The following is an 18,472-nucleotide window of genomic DNA, read 5'->3' as shown; positions in this document are numbered from 1 at the left end:
TTATTTTCAACCTGCTGTAGCCTCTTCAAAAACATACCTGGGGTGCTTGTCCAAGGCTTTTAAAGTGCATTAAGTGGGTTTTCATGTTTTTCTAATTATTATTTGGTTTAGTGGGGTAAATATGTGGCTCAATTCGGAATCAACTGAATAGAATATGGCTGCGAAATGACCCGTGTACATAAAACAGGACAAAACGTCACACGCAGCGCATTGTAAAGTGCAAGTAAACATGGTCCCAGTTCATCTCAGTCCTGGTGTATCTGAGGATAAGTTATTTGAGCAACCGAAGCCAACATTTACTTAATCGAGTGATTTCGCAAAGCATATCAAGAAGGAAGAGAGTAAGGATTTTGGTTATGGCAGTCTGTGGAGGAACGTGTGGATGAGGAATCGGAAACAAAACAAAAATCAGATACAGGTCACATATGGGTAAAAAATTCAGATTTGGCCAGCAGTGTGAACATAGCCTTAGTTTTAGAATAGTCAGTTTGTGGAAAAAAAACAAGTTTACAATGAAAGTACAAAAGCACAAGCGGTAGCGGTGAGTTCTCAAACTGAAAATTCCATCCAAAATCCAAGGACACTTTAAACCACGTGTCAAACTTGCAGCCCGTGGGCTAAAATGTGGCCCGTCAAGTCTTTATGTGGCCCGCAAGAAGGTGAATTAAAAGGTATGACTGTCTGTATGTCTGTGAGCAGATGTGCCCTGATAAACTGACTTTTAAAAATGTCAGTTTATCAGGAAATGTGCAGTTACACAGACATATTTTTTACCTCTAGGCCAGTGGTTCTTAACCTTGTTGGAGGTACTGAACCCCACCGGTTCCCTATGCACATTCACCGAACCCTTCTTTATTGAAAAATAAAATATAATTTTTTTTCAAATTCAAGACATATGTATGTTTTACTGGTGCACAAAATAAACCGTGCATTAACATCACTGTATTCAAAGAATAAAACCAATACAATGTATAAACTCACAACAAATTACATACATACCTTTTAACAAAGACATGACCTTTTTTAATTCTACCACACTGAAATTATTTTAATTTAGTATTGTATTATGTATTCCAATAATGAACTTATTGTATTTATGCTATTTATTATTTTTAACATTTTAACACACACCCATCACCTAATTTCCATTAGGCTACAATAATAATGAATATTTACTGCAAATCAGTGTGACTTCTGCTGTTGCCTTTGAGAGACCAGTTCAGAAATGCAGGGCTTCCCCTTGGCCACTCTCATGTCATTTTCACAGCAAAGTCTGTTCCTTTTCTACATTTTTATGTCATTTTATGTTTTTATGCCGTTCAAAGTGACAGTATTCAATGACCAATACACAGAGAGGAATCTGTATCTGCTCACCCAGCTGCTCTATTACTGTACATTTACATTTAATATCAAAACACAATATATATAATGTGTATTTGTAAATAAAATATATTCAAAACAACTGGTATGGGTCAAAATAAATATATATTTACAAACCACACACTGCAAACAGTGAACAAACACACACTGGAAACTAATAATACACTGTACATGTGACAGTGTGACAGTCATTCTGTGACAGAGGTTGGAGGATCGAGTCCCGCTCGGACCAACTTCTGTCATTGTGTCCTAAGGCAAGACACTTCACCAATCATTCACGCACACTTTGGTGTGTGCTTGATGATTGGTGGTGGTCGGGGGCGCAGATTGGCATTAGCTAATGCTAATGATTACACATAATACACATTTGACCCACAATTAAGTCAATAGCAGAATAAACCACGCATCCAGGAACAGCATCCAGTCCATCAGCACATCAGGTCCTTTGCTCCTCAGTCCACCATGAGATCTTCACTCGGTTCCACAAACCGCTCCGGGTTCGAGATGCCTCTAGTTTAACTTGTACAAACATCCACAGTGTCCTCGATCACGTACTTCCTTTGTTTTGTCCGTTTCGTCATGTTTAAAACGCAAAACTGCTGCAAAACAGTACGTAAAGTTACGCAATTACGCGCGCGTATTTTTATGCACGGATCTTTGCCCGAGGGCGGGCCGTCGGAACGTTAAGGAGTTAAACAGCACTTAGAATCATCAGCGAGTCTTCACTCCACATCAGCTAAAACTCTGGTAGCGGGACATGAGGACGTCTGTCAATAACGCTGATAAGCTGCACAATATGTACGTGAATCACATAATTGGCTGGAGCAGCTCATCCCCGGTCACACTCACTGACTCACATTGAAAAATAGCGCAGAATGAATTGTTGTGTGCTTATTTTATTTTCAACTCGATTTTTTTGCGCGCAGCACAGATTTTCTGTGCGCGGAGACCGTGTCAGCAGTGCGCAATTGCGCACGCACTCAGCTTGGAGTGAGCAGTGTTCGATAGGCACAGCAAAGGGTGCATTTGTCGAATTAGGACACGGCCAGCGTCTGGAGAAGCTCGCAGTCCGCAAATCATATGAGTCTGGTGCGTGTCTTGACCTCCGCCGAACCCCTGGGACTGACTCACCGAACCCCTAGGGTTCGATCGAACCCAGGTTAAGAACCACTGCTCTAGGCAAATGCATATGTAATTTGTAACTTGAATTAGTACTACATACAGAAATAGTTGATTAACAAGTCAAAATGTTCATTTATGCTGCCTTACAGTTACATCTGGCCCCTTGAGAGCAACTATTTTGCTGATGTGGCCTTCAGTGAAAATGAGTTTGACACCCCTGCTTTAAACCGTCGACACCTTTTACACCAGTGGTCCCCAACCACAGGGCCGTGGACCGGTACCGGTACGTGGATCAATTGGTACCGGGCCACCGGCTGTCCAAGAAATAATTAATTATTTACGTTGTATTTATTATCTCAGTCTGAACAATCGTTTATTTTGAAAAATCTTTTATTTTGAAAAATGACCGGATTCTCTCGGTTACATTTCCGTCACTTGAGCGCCGACAACTTAACCACTTAGGCCGTCACGGGCGGGCCATCGGAACGCTTTACGTTACAACTTTACAGCAATGTTCGAGTATTTCTGTGTCACCCACACAAACAATCTACACATCAAATGAAAGCTACGGCATTCATCTTTCTGAATATGTAAACCATTTACACCTCGAATCACCACAGTGCTGACAGGAAAGCCGTTTTTACAGAGAAGTCAGAAATGTGGATTTGGACTTCACTTACCATTGAGCGCTCTGGTTCTGTCAAACATCAACATCGCGCGTATTGTGTAATTTTACGCAGCAGTTTTGCATTTTTATGTGTGTTCAAAAGTGTATAAATTGTTCAGCAGACAAACCTACAGTGATTCTGACACCTGTGGGTAAAATTATAGGGTGTTACCTTTACAAAGACCCAGAACTAGTGCAGTTACTACTGAGGGTTCAATAATGGTGATTATTTTAATTTGGAGAGGTCAGAACAAAGGCAATTTTACCAAAATGACCCGGAATGCTAAGGGGTTACAAATTAGCAAAATGAGTAAAAAAAAAAAAAAAACTCGGTCCACGGTAAAATTTTCAAGCGTTGGCCGGTCCGTGGTGATAAAAAAGGTTGGGGACCACTGTTCTACACCATTCCAAGCTTGTTACCAGCATCGGCGTCATGACTCAAGATTGATTTCTGGCTTACCAAAAATTGAAACGCTTACACCTTCACCACACTGCTCAAACTGCATCCCAGTCATAGTTTAGCTCTTATACTAACAATCTTGCCAATATTGTTTTTTGGTTTTTATAATGACAAAGTTTATAATTTTACTTCCTGGTTGGACATGGACAACAGATATAACACACGTAGGTCATTCTGTAACTGTTACCAATCTAACAATCTGTAAACAAGATGATTAGACAAATGCAAATATATGACAACCATCTATTTTGTTGCAGGATTGAACTGCCAGAAAAGAAGCCCTTCCTTGTGAGTTAATTGTCTCTACATTTTGGATAGAATTTTCCATATTGATGACAACGCTACTTCCAGTATTTTTGCACTGTTCTCAACCACCTTTTCTGTCAAAACCATAATATTTGAAGCGTTGTCCTGATGATATTAATAAAGAGCAGAGACACAGGACCCAGCAGTAAAAGCCAACAGCGTTAAATCTTCTCATAAATATTAATATGCCATAGAAACTCACTCAAACGGCTGTGTGCATTCACTGAGTACAGAGGAGAGAGAGAGTGAGACATGTGGAGGCATATTTGTAAAGAATCAATACGTAAAAGCCTACAGATGATGAGTCAAATTAGGTAGTGTGAGACAGTGGGTAGGTTTGGGTTATTAAAAAAAAAAAACACTTGGAGAGGAGAATGACTGAAGGAAGAAGAGACAGCAGAAGAGTGGAGGTTGAGAGGACAACTGTAATGCCCTAACCGTTCAAAAACCCTTTTTTACATAATCCAGATGCATCCCTGAATCAGACTTGAACAGACTTATCCATGCATTTGTCTCCAGTAGATTAGACTACTGTAACGGCCTGCTCACGTGACTCTCCAAGCACTACCTCCAAAACAGTTGGGTTTAGGTGTAGTCAGCGTTTCAGTTCTATGCAGTTAAAATCTAGTCTTCCTGAAGATGCGAGACAGGCCTCAAGGCTCAAAATGGTTGTGTAGCTGTGCATACGCAAGGTTTTTATTCTGCACTCTTCTCTTTTAATGTTAATTTCATGATGATTATTTTATATTTTCATTTGTTGTATTGTGATTTTAATGTCTTTCTGATGGATTCAAAATATATATTCAAGTATGTTATCTCACTGTTCATTTTAAAGGTACTGTAATGTAATGTTCACTCTTTATTAGTCATTACTATTAGTTATAGTCAGTTCACCACTTTATTTACATAGTTGAATATAATGACTAAACTATGTAATCTGCACTAATGTTTGTTCTTGAGTCTTGCAGAAAATGTCTTTTGAAAGTGCAGGATCCCACGGGAAGAAGGTCACTGTGAAACCTAAAACAGAAACATCGTGGGAGGATGTTTTGTGCGAAGGGAAAGAGTGACCTTCTGGAAATGCAAAAACAGAATATATTTCTCTGTGAATTTCGTCATATGTTTTTACACTGCTTGCAAAGTATATGCCCCCCCCCCCCCCCCCCCTTCAGAGTGTGTATGTAACTAGGGTTTCCTAACTTTAATAAAAGAGGAGAAAGACGGTCTGGGCCCCAGAGAGGGTGGTGATTTGTAACTGGGGTTTTTTGCCTCTCCGCTCTTTCTCCTCAATATTGAGACAAAATAATCTCTCTTGTCTTCTCTTCTCTTTTGAACTGTAATAGGTTGTGAACCTATCACTTTCTTATTCTGTAAAGCACTTTGAATTACTTTGTGTACGGATTGTGCTATACAAATAAACAGCCTTGCCTTCCCTTCTGCTCATTCACAGCGCACAGCAAGTTTTTGGACACCGACTGTGGTGAGTGCTTTCTAATTGTCCTCTCCTGAGCCTCTGCCCGAGCGTCCCAGTTTGCACGTCTGTGGGCCTTTTTTTCTCGCTACAATTTGTATGCATTATGAACACATATTACTCAAAATAATATGAAATTAAGCTTTCATGCCACTGTGATAAACACTTGTCACCACCATTTGAGTGTAGGATGTCTTTATGAACCAAAGCCTGAGTGATTCACAGAGCATTGTTGGTGAGCAGAGCACAGTGTGGGTGTGTGAGAGATTTGTTTAATAAGCTGCTTCATATGAGCCTGTTTCTGCCTCTTCATCTCCACCAAAGTCTTCACTTCACACATACAAAATGGATCAAATGATTTTACCACAAGAAAATTTCTACCTGAATGCCTATTGTTTCATTGCAAAAGACAAAGTTTAAATCTGTCAACTGGACAAATCGTTGTAGGAGTGAAGACATTTCGCTGCTCATCCAAGCCGCTTCTTCAGTTCTGGTCAGATCGCTGATGGACACTGCCTTATATCTATCTGAAGGGAGGAGCTAACTACACTGAAACTGTAAACATCTATTGTCTTCAGTTTCAGCTGAAACTACTCTATTCAGCCCTTAACGACCCTGCTATTGTTCTCATTGTTCTGGGTCTGAGGATGGAGGTATAGATGGGGGATAAATTATGTCTTTGTTATGTTCTCTGACGTCTGTAGTCATGAAGTCATTTGAGCGCCTGGTCCTGCACCACCTCAAGTCCCTCACCTCCCCCCTCCTGGACCCTCTGCAGTTTGCCTACAGAGCCAATTGTTCTGTAGATGACGCCATTAACCTGGTCCTTCACTTCATCCTCCAGCATCTGGACTCCCCGGGAACCTACGCCAGGATCCTGTTTGTGGACTTCAGCTCTGCATTCAACACCATCCTCCCTGCTCTGCTCCAGGACAAGCTCGCTCAGCTCAACGTGCCTGACTCCACCTGCAGGTGGATCACTGACTTCCTGACGGACAGGAGACAGTGTACGGCTGGGGAAGAATGTCTCGGACACTCAGACTATCAGCACAGGATCTCCACAGGGCTGTGTACTTTCTCCCCTGCTCTTCTCCCTATACACCAACTGCTGCACCTCCAGCCACGACGCCGTGAAACTGGTTAAGTTTGCGGATGACACCACCCTCATTGGACTCATCTCTGACGGCGATGAGTCTGCCTACTGGAGGGAGGTGGACCGGCTGGTGTCCTGGTGCAGCAGCAACAACCTGGAGCTTAACGCCCAGAAGACAGTGGAGATGATCGTGGACTTCAGGAAAGTCACAGCCCCCCTGCCTCCCCTCACCCTGACGGACTCCCCCATCACCACTGTGGACTCTTTCCGCTTCCTGGGCACCTGCATCACCCAGGATCTCAAGTGGGAGCCAACCATCAGCTCCCTTATCAAGAAAGCCCATCACAGGACGTTCCACCTGCGGCAGCTGAGGAAATGCAAGCTGCCGGTCCAGATGATGGTGCAGTTTTACACGGCCATCATTGAGTCCATCCTCACCTCTTCCATCACTGTGTGGTTCGCTGGGGCCACTGCCAGGGACAGACAGAGACTGCAGCGCATTGTGCCTCTGCTGAGAAGGTGATTGGCTGCAGACTTCCATCGCTACAGGACCTGTACGTCTCCAGGACTCGGGGGCGAGCAGGCCATATAGCAGCTGACACCTCTCACCCTGGACATGGACTATTTGAGCCACTTCGTCATAAGAGCAGTTTCTTCCCCTCTGCCGTTTGTCTCATGAACACTTTATAATATTTGCACAAAACTGGACACTTTATAACACCGGTCACTTTAATAAGTCATGTTTGCACTGTTGTTCTGATCCTGCTGTTGTATATGTTTTCTACCTTTAAGTATTTTATTTGATTTTTTTAAGCATATCTTTTTAACTTTGTGCATGCCCTTATTTGTATTTGTATTTATTCAGTGTGTTTTATGTTGCACTTTATCACCGAAGTAAGTTCCTAGTTTGTGAACTGTGTTCACAAACAATGGCAATAAAAGGATTCTGATTCTGATTAAGGAAGGACTGTCTTTCCTAACAAAAATCACTTCTTTAACTCCTCTCTCAAACCATTTCTTTTCTCTGGCTAAGATCTGAACTTCACTATCTTCAAAAGGAATGGTTAGTGGTTTTAAGATGGAGATGTACGGCAGACTGGGATCCAGAGGAACTCTCACGTCGGTGTTGATACATCCTCTTATGGAGTAGCTGTTTAGTTTCTCCAATATACAGTTCACTGCACTCTTTACTACGCTGCATGGAGTGAAGAGTGAATCAAGAACATTAATAACAGGCAACTCAGGCATCTTCTTTCCCTGAGGTTGCAAACAAATCATATATTCATGCACCAGGACACGTGCAAGTGCCTTAATTTCTGTTATAATGCGATCATACATTCAGAGGAGTCCAGCCACAGGTCCACACTGTATTTGTTTTAATGAGTATGCATGTATTTACTGTCATGAGAGGTTGACAGTTGAAAACACAACCTCCAACGTTCTTTGCTATCATTGTTTCACACATTTACTTGTGATTTGTAGTTAAAAATAGTAAAGAAAAAACGCAGAGCAGAGGTGGCAGTGGGCAGGAGTAGAGACGTGTATTTTGCATTTAAATCAGCTAAATAAAAATTATTCTTTATAAATTAGCATTATTTTATCTATTTTACACACAATCCTTTAACACCCAAATATAGTTGTGTGAAACCCCTTTAAGAGCAGTGACGTGTGGTGTTCAGAGTGTTGTCGTGCTGCACTTCAGTGTGTTTTGGGCTTTAAACAGGCACTAATGACTGCTGCAGACTTCAGTGGCTTCATGACATGTTTCTTTATGAGGCTCAATGACGGCACACTAGAATAGTCTATACAAACTCATCAGACACTTTAAATAAATAATCAAAATACATCTGTCACTGCACGTCCTACACTCTGAGAATGAACTCTCCTTCTCCTCTGTTTCTGACGGCAATGAGACTTCAGACACTTCAATAGTCAAGAAATAAGTACTTTTGTGCAATATTTTTACAGAAAAAAAGAATACTGATAGGTTCAGTATGAAATGATAAGTTAATGATGTTTTTTCTTAGAGTTTGATAAAAAAAATAAATAAATAAAAAAAAAAGGCGATTCTTGAGTGTAGCTAACCGATACTGTGTAGTAACATCACGCTGGGGGGTGTTTCACATGGATCTTTATGGTGGAATGTTCAGTAATCAATGTGCCGTTACATAATACACACATTAGCTAACACAGTCTTAAAAGTTTTCAGACGTTTTAACTCTGAAAACTTGAGAAAAAATACAAAATGGATTTAAACAACATTTTTAAGAACCTGTGATCAATAGGTAGCTTGTGACTGTATTTTTTGTAAGACTTGTTTAATAGCACAAATTTCACCTGTTATAGTCTATAAATAAGTCTGCTCTTTCTGGTCAGATTGTGTTAAAATAAAGCTCAGGTTAAAGTCTAATAGAGGTTCTGACAGTTGTAATCAACATTCCCTCTGCACATCAGCTGCAAAGTATCAGTTCTCCGTTTCATCTTCAGCAGCACAGAACCATTAGTTTAGAACAATCATTTAGGCTCTCTTACACTGTTACTTTATAGCAGTGCTCTACACAGAGACGTCAATTTTTTTTATTTTTTTTTACTTAAGGTGGAGACAGGAGATGAAGACAGTAGTATTCATGGCTTTCAGAATGCTGAAAAGTTAGGACTGTTGCCATAACTATTAACAATTCAAAATATTGCATCCTTTGAGTGGGTGTCACACAATGGTTGTTTTACTGTACACTTTTTCATCCTTCAAGCCAAACATTTTATTCATAGCAAGTACTTCCTCAAGTCTCGGCCCTTCTTTCACTATATTTAAATCCTTACAATGTATCACCAGGCATATGAAAAAAATGACAAAAATGTCAGCATGCTACAATCAAATCTTTAATGATACTGTAATCATTCCTCTTGCATTTTTCAATGATTTTAATTTTGTAATTTTGAAAATGCTGTAATAAAAACAACAAAAAATAAATAAATAAATACATTAAGAATAATACAGATGGAGACAGAAACATTACTATTAAAATGCTATTTTCTGTTGTAATACAGAAAGATCTAATCACTAAAAGAAATGATGGAAAAAATAAAGGAGGAGACACTGCAGCTCTCCTTAGAGGTTAAGAGGTTAACATCAGACACAGCTCAACAAAAGCAGAAACAGCTGCAAATGTTTGATCAGCTAAAGAAATTACGGAGCTGTGATCAGAGTGCAAAGCAGCATTTGGAGGCACAGATGGAGGAGAGTAAGAGGAGCAGAGACGAGCTGAAGACCAGAGCCCAAGAGACTATCCATCAGTGAAGGGCAAAGGTCAAGAGGCCACAGAAGGAGCTGGAGGATGCAGCAGGGGAGAGGGAGAGTTCTCATGCTCATAAAGGCACTGAGCCAACAGACAGAGGCGGCCCGCCAGGAGCTGGCGCCCCTCGAGAAGAAGACCTCCACCATATGAACAGCAACAGCAACTGTCTCTGGAGGAGGAAATCAGGGAGGTGCAGGAGGCTTACACTTCTCTGGAGCAGGAGGCCCAAAACCAGTTAAGTCTCTTTGACAGACTGAAGGAAGAAAGACTAACACTGGAGAAGCAAGCCACCAAAGCAACTCACAAACACAAGATAGCAGAAGAGCAGCACACTGAAGTCTAAAGCACACTCAAACTAGTCACCTCCTCCCATGCACAGCTGGTCCAGAGGTTAGTGAAAGAGGAGGGCCTGAGGAAAGAGCTGCAGGAGAGAAGGTCCAGGAAGGAGAAACACCTACAGGATATGGTCACACTCTTGACACAAGAGTGTGACAAAATGAAGGAGGTCAAGGCAGATGCAGCGTCCAACAGAGAGGCACTGAACATGTATCTTTCTTTCTTTCTTTATTCTTTATTTGACAGGGACCATGTACAACTTCATTAATCTTACAAGGAAAAGATGATTTGCACCAGATTCAGCTACTGCTACTTTCCATCTGCAGTCCCTGAGCAGGTGAACACACATTAAAAAAACGCATATCAATAACAATTACAATATACGACTACTGATTTGCCATACATATGTCCCCCCCAGTCCAAACTAATATAAAAATCATTATGTGCAGGTTTATACAGTGAGCACAGAGCAGCACCAACTAACTAGACTGATGTGGACGTTTGATTTTGATTTAAAATGAACTTTTTCAAATTTCTAGTAAAACTATTAAAATCCACAGACAATTTCAGACTGTCTGGAAGCTGATTCCACTGCCTTATGGTTTGATAAGAAAAAGCCGATTGAGCAAAGGCTGAGGATCTTTTTGGAACTATGCAATTTCGGTTTACGGAGGAACGAGTGAATCGGGTAGTTTGTTCAGAACAAAGAATAGTACATTTTTTTAATGTAGGTGAAGCTTCATTATTAATAATTTTGAATAATTTCCTTAGATTTGAATACAAAATTAAATTACTGAAACTGAACATTTTATATTTACTTAAGATGTTACAGTGGTGATAATGGAGGGTTTTTTTATTGAGTGCCTTTACTGCCTGATTATAGGTGGATCTTAGAGATTTTAAAGTGCTCTCATTGGTCTGAGACCAGCAGGAGACACAGTAGGTCAGGTGTGGAATAATCATGGCATTAAAATATGTAAAAGCGGCCTCTACTGTCAGGCTGTTCCTCATGTGTCTAAGGGAAGAGATGTTGTAGCAGATTGAATTGCGTACGCCTTCTGAAAGACAAAGTCTGGTCCAAATGAACCCCCAGATACTTTGTCTCTGTTACAATGTTTAGTTTTATTCCGTTAACAAAGATGTTAGGCCTGTCTTTAATTCTATTAGTTTTGAAAAAATCCATACCAACTGTTTTATTAATATTTAATGTCAGACATGAAGAATTGGAGCCAATTATCGATTTTGTCCATAGCTGAGGATAATGTGGTGGCCAATTTCTGCACATCCCTTCCATGTACGTAGATGACAGCATCATATGCATACATGATGATGTCTACATCTTTGCACACATCTGGGAGGTCACTGATATAAAGGCTGAACATGTAGCTGGAGAGAATGAAAGGTGAGTGTGAAAATGGCAGCAGGACTGAGCACAACAGAAGAAACCCAGTCCCTCCTTAAGAGAAAGCATCTACTCCTAAAGCCAGAACTGGACCAAGTCAGATCAAATGAGAGGAGACACACTGAGGCAGAGGTCATTCTACTGAAGGAGAAGGTCTCAAAGATGGAGGCAGAACAAGAGGCGGTGCTCACAGTCATGACAGAGGAGCTGGACAGTGTCTGTCGCAGTCTCACCAGGAACAGAGAGGATACGCTACAGGTCATTTTACAAGAGCCTGGATTAGTGCAAGACTCCCACCACTGGTTAGTTGAGACAAAATGTAAGGTTTGCTGACTGTGTCAGGAGGTGTGTGAGCGTAACCTAAAACATCAGCAGACCAAGGATCAGCCCTGAGGTCACAACTCTGAACTGGCAGATTAGACTACTGCACTCACTCAGTGAGGAAAAGAGAACTGGAGCAATGCTGCTCCAAGTGCAAAGATATCATCAGGGGTCTACAACATCAGCTCTACAAATCCACATACAAGATTCAGGAACACAGGGATGAGAAGCTGAATAGCCCTAACCCTACACCATGGAGCATGAGCCTGGTCGTTCTGATGACTTCTGTAACGAGTGCCCCTATGAGTGCCAGAGCAGCTTTTTATGTCCTTCCAAACCCCTGAACTCTGTAATCAGGGCCAGGATTAGGACCATGCCTCTAAACACTCTTCACTACCCTCACAAATAAAATGGGGCATTGGACAGACAATACAAGGTGTACCCAGAGGAACAAGGTATACAATACAGTTAAAAGTTGTAACCATTTTAAACACAGAATGATGTTGTCGATTGTGACAAATCTGGGCACTACACTATTAGCTGTTTGAAATTGGATCAGCATGTTGCCATATTATTACCAAAATTATGTGGAAACAGATTGCTACCAAAGATGATAATACTTGTTAAACACAAGCATGATGTGCTGCAATGCTAACAGAAAAAACATTTTTGGCTACTCTTAGAAATGCTGGATTAAAATAACCCAATGCTGGGGGAGCAAAGATGGCTACATGATTTGACCTAACATATTGCGTTAAAATTAAACAAACTTTTCGGTTAAAGTAACTTAACATTCCGATTGAATATTTAAGGTAGAATGTCTCTTATGCTAAAATAACAAAGCCTATGTGCAAAATGGAAAAAATGTGCTGTTTGTGCATGTGTGTTCCAGCTATATGCTCCCACATGTCCTGTGAGTGGGTGCACTGTCCCTGACATGCACCAGAGCCATCTCTGAGTGAAGTTAAAGGAGCAGAAAATGTCTGAGCACAAAATGTCTGGATGATGGATGAGGAGGCTCTCTACATGACTGACCACACACCTGGCTCAATCACACTGTCCATCTGTGGACAGGCGTTACATGCACACCTGTGGAGTGTAGACATAGCCTTTTTGATTCTACTACTGGAGTATAATAATCAAAGTGGGTTTCATTTTCAGTACATTTATTTATGTTAATTATTTTTAAGATGATTCTTTATTCACCTTATTCCAGAAGTCGCTTTCGGCGCTGCTATTGCCGTGTAGAATTGTGTGGTAAATTCTGGTTGAGGTACTTTGAATGGTGCTGCTGACTCATCTTTACAAGTCTGGAGATTTCAAGAGATTTACAGCTATTTAAAAATGCTTAGCATTGTGTGTTCAGTCTAGGGTGCAATAATGCTACAACAAGTGGAGAAATACTAATTTCTGTCTTTATTTTCAACACCAAATGAAGAGAGCCAGTGTTGTAACCCAGTGTGCTCCACTGAGGAGAGCAGCTGGGCATGACACAAAACTTAAAAATTAATTCAAATCAACATGCGTTGCCACACTGACCTGCGGTGCGGATGAGGCGTGGAAAGAATAGGCAGGAGGTCTATTTTTCCTGGACACCACAGTGGTCATTTGTGGCACATAAACCCACATGCTCTCATTGGGTTTCTCTGAATAAATACACTGCCTGGCCAAAAAAAAAAAAAAGTCACCAAAAAAAAGAAGGTCACACTTAAACTCTTATATTTCATTGGACCATCTTTAGCTTTGATTACGGCACACATTCACTGTGGCATTGTTTCGATAAGCCTCTACAATGTCACAAGATTTATTTCCATTCAGTGTTGCATAAATTTTACATCAAGATATTGCATTGATGATGGTCGAGTCTGACCGCTGCACAAAGCCTTCTCCAGCACATCCCAAAGACTCTCAATGGGGTTAAGGTCTGGACTCTGTGGTGGACAATCCATGTGTGAAAATGATGTCTCATGTTCCCTGAACCACTCTGTCACAATTTGAGCCCGATGAATCCTGGCATTGTCATCTTGGAATATGTCTGTGCCATCAGGGTAGAAAAAAATCCATTGATGGAATAACCAGTTTCAGAGAGACCAAATTATTTAATAATAAAGAAAATGTGAAAAATAATGTAAACTGAACCTTCACTTGCCAGAATTCATAAGATGCTTGATTTGCACATAAGACTGATGTAATATAAATTGCCTTACTCACTGGTAATCCTCAATACATATTAACAATAATATACAGGCTACACCCTCAAGTTGACAGATCTCTTTGACTATGTTTACCCTTAAGATTTATAATAGAAACATTCTCAAATGTATTACTACATAATATCTTAAATGTGTTAAAATCATTTCAACCAACATATTTCATATTTTTAGTTTTAGTCTAGATTTAGTTGACGAGTGGAGTGATAGCTTTAGAGAAATACTCTTTGGCAACCAAAACATTTTGATTGCTTTTTATTTTTGTTTTAATCATCAGAAATATTGATTAAAAAAAAATAAAAAAACTATAATTGGATGATTTCATTTGACAAAATGAATACTGGTTGAAAAAGCATAATTGCACATATTTGTTTTGCCTTCCAATAAAACTGAAAGGCCAGGAGATACTCACAGTTTAACTGCTTAAATCTAAATTCTACAGTGTCTCTTCAGATGCAACAGAGCTGTGAATACTGATGATGTGTCTTCACTGTGGCCTACGGCTGTATGTAACCAGTCCAGTGATACCCTTCAGAACTCAAACTGCACAGGACCTCCTCCTCACCTGACCCACTGACAATGGAACTAACAACACCTTTCAGATGCTCATGATCAGAAACAACAATCCAAGGACACTGACGATGCCAACATTCAGAATACATGGCTGTACCAACATCAGGCATATTTTCCCATTGTGTGATAGATGATGGTTTTGTCATCCAGTCTTTTTTTCTGAATGTAAAGAGCAACTTATAAATTGGACAAATAGATTTTCGCAAAGAATTTATGTTCCTGTGTGTAATTTGTTTTACAAGGTGAATGAATTGTTTAGTTAATGACTGCATACATTTTGTATTGTGTTTATATAAAAATCAGACTGTATAAAGAAGTGGACTACATGAGTGTGACGACAACTTTCGGCTCCAGTCAAATAAAGCTCATCGAGGCTAACAGTTATAGCGGTGAGTTTGGAGCCGAGTTCCCTATTTGGAATTCCGAATGCGAGTATCATAGGGCCGTCTCGGCCCGCAATGCAGAATCTATTATGCAACACGCCTTGATCCTGCAATCATTAAATGCAGCTTTATTTTAGCCAAAAACGTGCCTTAAACAGATACAATGGGGGTGAATCTGTCAATACGATGAACCAGTTGCAGTTTTCTTTCAAAACAAAGTAACAGCTAATCTTCCATCTCCAAAGTGCTTCTTTTTGGCTCTGTTTACTGTGGCAAATGGTTGTAACTTGCTAATGTGGCGCGCTGCGGTGGCATCAGGTTATCGGTTAATTGTGCTGGTTATGTGCTTGTGTAAACTTTATTACCAAACATAGGCTAATGATCAATTAGTAGTCAATTATTAGTTTGTTTTAAAATATTTTATAGGATATAGTAATAATAGCCTGCATATTTTTCTTCTGTGAAAAAATTACCCCAACCCTCCCCGCAATAAATAGATTTTTTTCCACCCCTCCCCAAGCCAACCGGCTGGTTACCCACGGGGCTCATGCTCACTTCCTCTTTGGAATGCGATGGCTAGCAGATTAGCTATGCCCATTTATATATAGTCTAAGATAAAAAAAATAGAAATCTTGGAAGGAAGTGCACCACCTAGTGGTGTAAGTCATATTTCATGCCCTTTTCAAAACAAAATGCATCACAAATAAGTTTCACATTCCACTTTATTAGAGTGGAAAGCAGCAACATTTACATCTTTGTTATGGAACTATTCTATTAAAGCTTATGAAACTGATCATGTGTATGACCAGATGTCTGGTCATACACATGACACATCATACACATAATTAAGTTGTTTACCAAAAATATGAAACATTAATACAAAACTTTCATTTACTCAAAACTTGAGGCTCTACTGCAATAAGACACAGTTCAGCTGTTGTAACAGTCCCCTGTCAGAAGTGTAATGAGTTTAATCAGTTTAACGGTGCAACATAAAGTGTGTGAGAAAGTTTACATTTGCGTAACAGGAATTAGAATATTTAGTATAACTACATGTATGGCTGGGAGCTAAGTAATGTAGTGTCGTTTAACACTTTTGAAACAATGTAGCTGTCAAATTATCTAATATTTGTAATTATCTGATATTTCTAATTAGACGAGTGAAGATTGCATGTGTAAAACCTTATTTCATGCAACACATTGCATAAAGCTTCTAAGATCATGATGAAAAAGTTGTATTTATTATTACATTGTGTAATCACATAGGATGACAGTAAAGAAATTCTTAACAGGGATAAATCACAAGTGATAGTTGATTTTGTCTGAACAATCCCAAAAACAGAAGGTAAAACATATGAATACAAGAAGGTGACGCTGTAAACAATGTTAGCTGTCCTGCTTTGGAGGGGCATCTTAAATAAATATATTAACTGTAAAATGAATCTAGTGACAGAATTCTACAGGCCCTGAGTTTTAAAACAATAAACTACAGGCCACAGGCACATAGCATGTGCCTATGCCCTGTAGTTTAATCATTAAAATAATTGATGTGTGTGACTAATTGTGTACCCCTGCTTCTCGCAGCACAGCGGAGCACAAGGGCAGTGATCTGAATGACAGACAAATTATATAAAGATGTGAAAGCCTCACAGAGAAAGAATGCATTGTTGACTTGTCAGTGCACATGAACATAGCACATTTCACATGAATAAAGCTACCTTAAGTGATATTTTAGTGGAAAGACTTTTCCCTTGTTTTCTATTCAAGGGAAGGGGATTTTTGCCCAAGCGGAAGTGCCACCAGAGAGATTTTCAACCAATACCAATATCTAATATATGTCTTACCACTGTGGCAAATAACATGTACCGTAAATTTCGGACTACAGAGCGCACCTCAATATAAGCCGGACCAGCTAAATTTGAAAAGAAAATCAATTTTGTCCATATATAAGCCGCTCCTGAATATAAGCCGCAGGTTTTCATATTGTAACATGAGATATTTACACAGAAAGACGGTGCACGACACGCTTTTTTTTAAACTGTGCCTTAAAATTGGCACCAACACGACATCAACACGGGATGAACACACCTGCAGGTTTAGAAAATAAAGCTGCACCAACACGGAAAATCTGCATTTATTTCCTCTGAAAACTTTTGTCGTCTTTTTACATTGACCAAGTTGGATTCATTGATGCCGAGCTCACGTGCAGTGGCTCTATTTCAGGGGTCGGCAACTCGCGGCTCCGGAGCCGCATGCGCCTCTTTCAACCTTATACTGCGGCTCTGCGTGGCTTGGGAAAATACATTTTAAGTATTTAATTGAAGTGTATTTTATTTGCGTTAGCTCTTTTTTATTGTAGTTTGGAAAAATTGGAAGATTATGATCTTATGATCTAAAATTATATTTTCTTATTTTTCGTTGCTCAAAATAAGCGTCACACTCGCAGAACAATGTTCAAAACAAAAGCTCACGTCTCACGTCTCACAGACACTGACACAGCTCACAGTCCTGCGTGAAGAGCCCTGATTTTCAGACGCTGTGCGCACAGGGGTCAGGAGCAACTTTGGCCCTTTCCCTAGTGACACACTAATAAGCTCGTCCGTAGATGTATCATGAAAATCCTGCTGGAAATCGCCACAGAAATCTATTTGATGTAGTAGCAAGTTTATTATCTGCTCTTGTCTCCGCGACGACGTTTCACGTATAACACATCAGACACGACACACAAAAGTAGAGCCACAAGCGAGTGAAAATGAGCCAAAACAAAAGTCTTTGGAGAGTTTTTAACAAAGGGGAAAAGGACAACTGAGGAGCCAGAAGAGGAGACTACGACCTCCAAGAAAAAGAAAGATAAATTTAACAGACAATGCCTACTTAAAATCTGGGTTTGTCGCTGCAGGTGACTCTCACGCACAGTCCGCTCTGCGTAATATGCGGGAAAAGCAAATGAGGCAATGAAACCTTCAAAACTGCTTTGGCACATGGAGAATAAGCACAAAATCAAAACTAGTGAATTCTTCAGAGCAGAATCTTTCCCCACGTCTGTCTCACTTTTACATTTACAGCTAGAGAGCGCCCCCCAGGGGCCGTTATCCAGTAAAATTCTATAAATAAGCCGCACTGCTGTATAGGCTGCAGGGTTCAACGCGTGGGGAAAAAGTCGCGGCTTATAGTCCGAACCCACTTAAGTGTTGTGTCTAATAGGCCAATGAAATGAAATGAACCTTTTCTGAGATTTTTAGGAAGAACGGAAGTTGGAGATGGGCTGGTGGTTAGAAAGAAGTTCAGGGTCACGAGAGGGCTTTTTAAGCACAGATTTAATGAGGACATATTTTGGGGCTGGTGAAAAATGGCCAGTTTGCAGGGAGATGTTAAAAGAGGTGCATGTGTTCACCCTACTGTTAACCACAGTGTTGATCTGCTCCTCCCACAGCCTCTGTCAGCCCTCTCCT

The 18,472-nt window shown here is 40.3% G+C and overlaps 1 pseudogene; it reads left to right on the top strand.

Annotated features, from left to right (window-relative positions):
- The first annotated feature begins 9,563 nt into the window (after positions 1-9,563).
- On the top strand, positions 9,564-11,866 carry LOC117370874 (centrosomal protein of 128 kDa-like; annotated as a pseudogene).
- The last annotated feature ends 6,606 nt before the right edge of the window (positions 11,867-18,472 follow it).

This window comes from Periophthalmus magnuspinnatus, chromosome 5, assembly GCF_009829125.3.
Source record: "Periophthalmus magnuspinnatus isolate fPerMag1 chromosome 5, fPerMag1.2.pri, whole genome shotgun sequence".
Taxonomy (NCBI): domain Eukaryota; kingdom Metazoa; phylum Chordata; class Actinopteri; order Gobiiformes; family Gobiidae; genus Periophthalmus; species Periophthalmus magnuspinnatus.
This window is presented reverse-complemented; position numbering and strand designations above follow the sequence as displayed.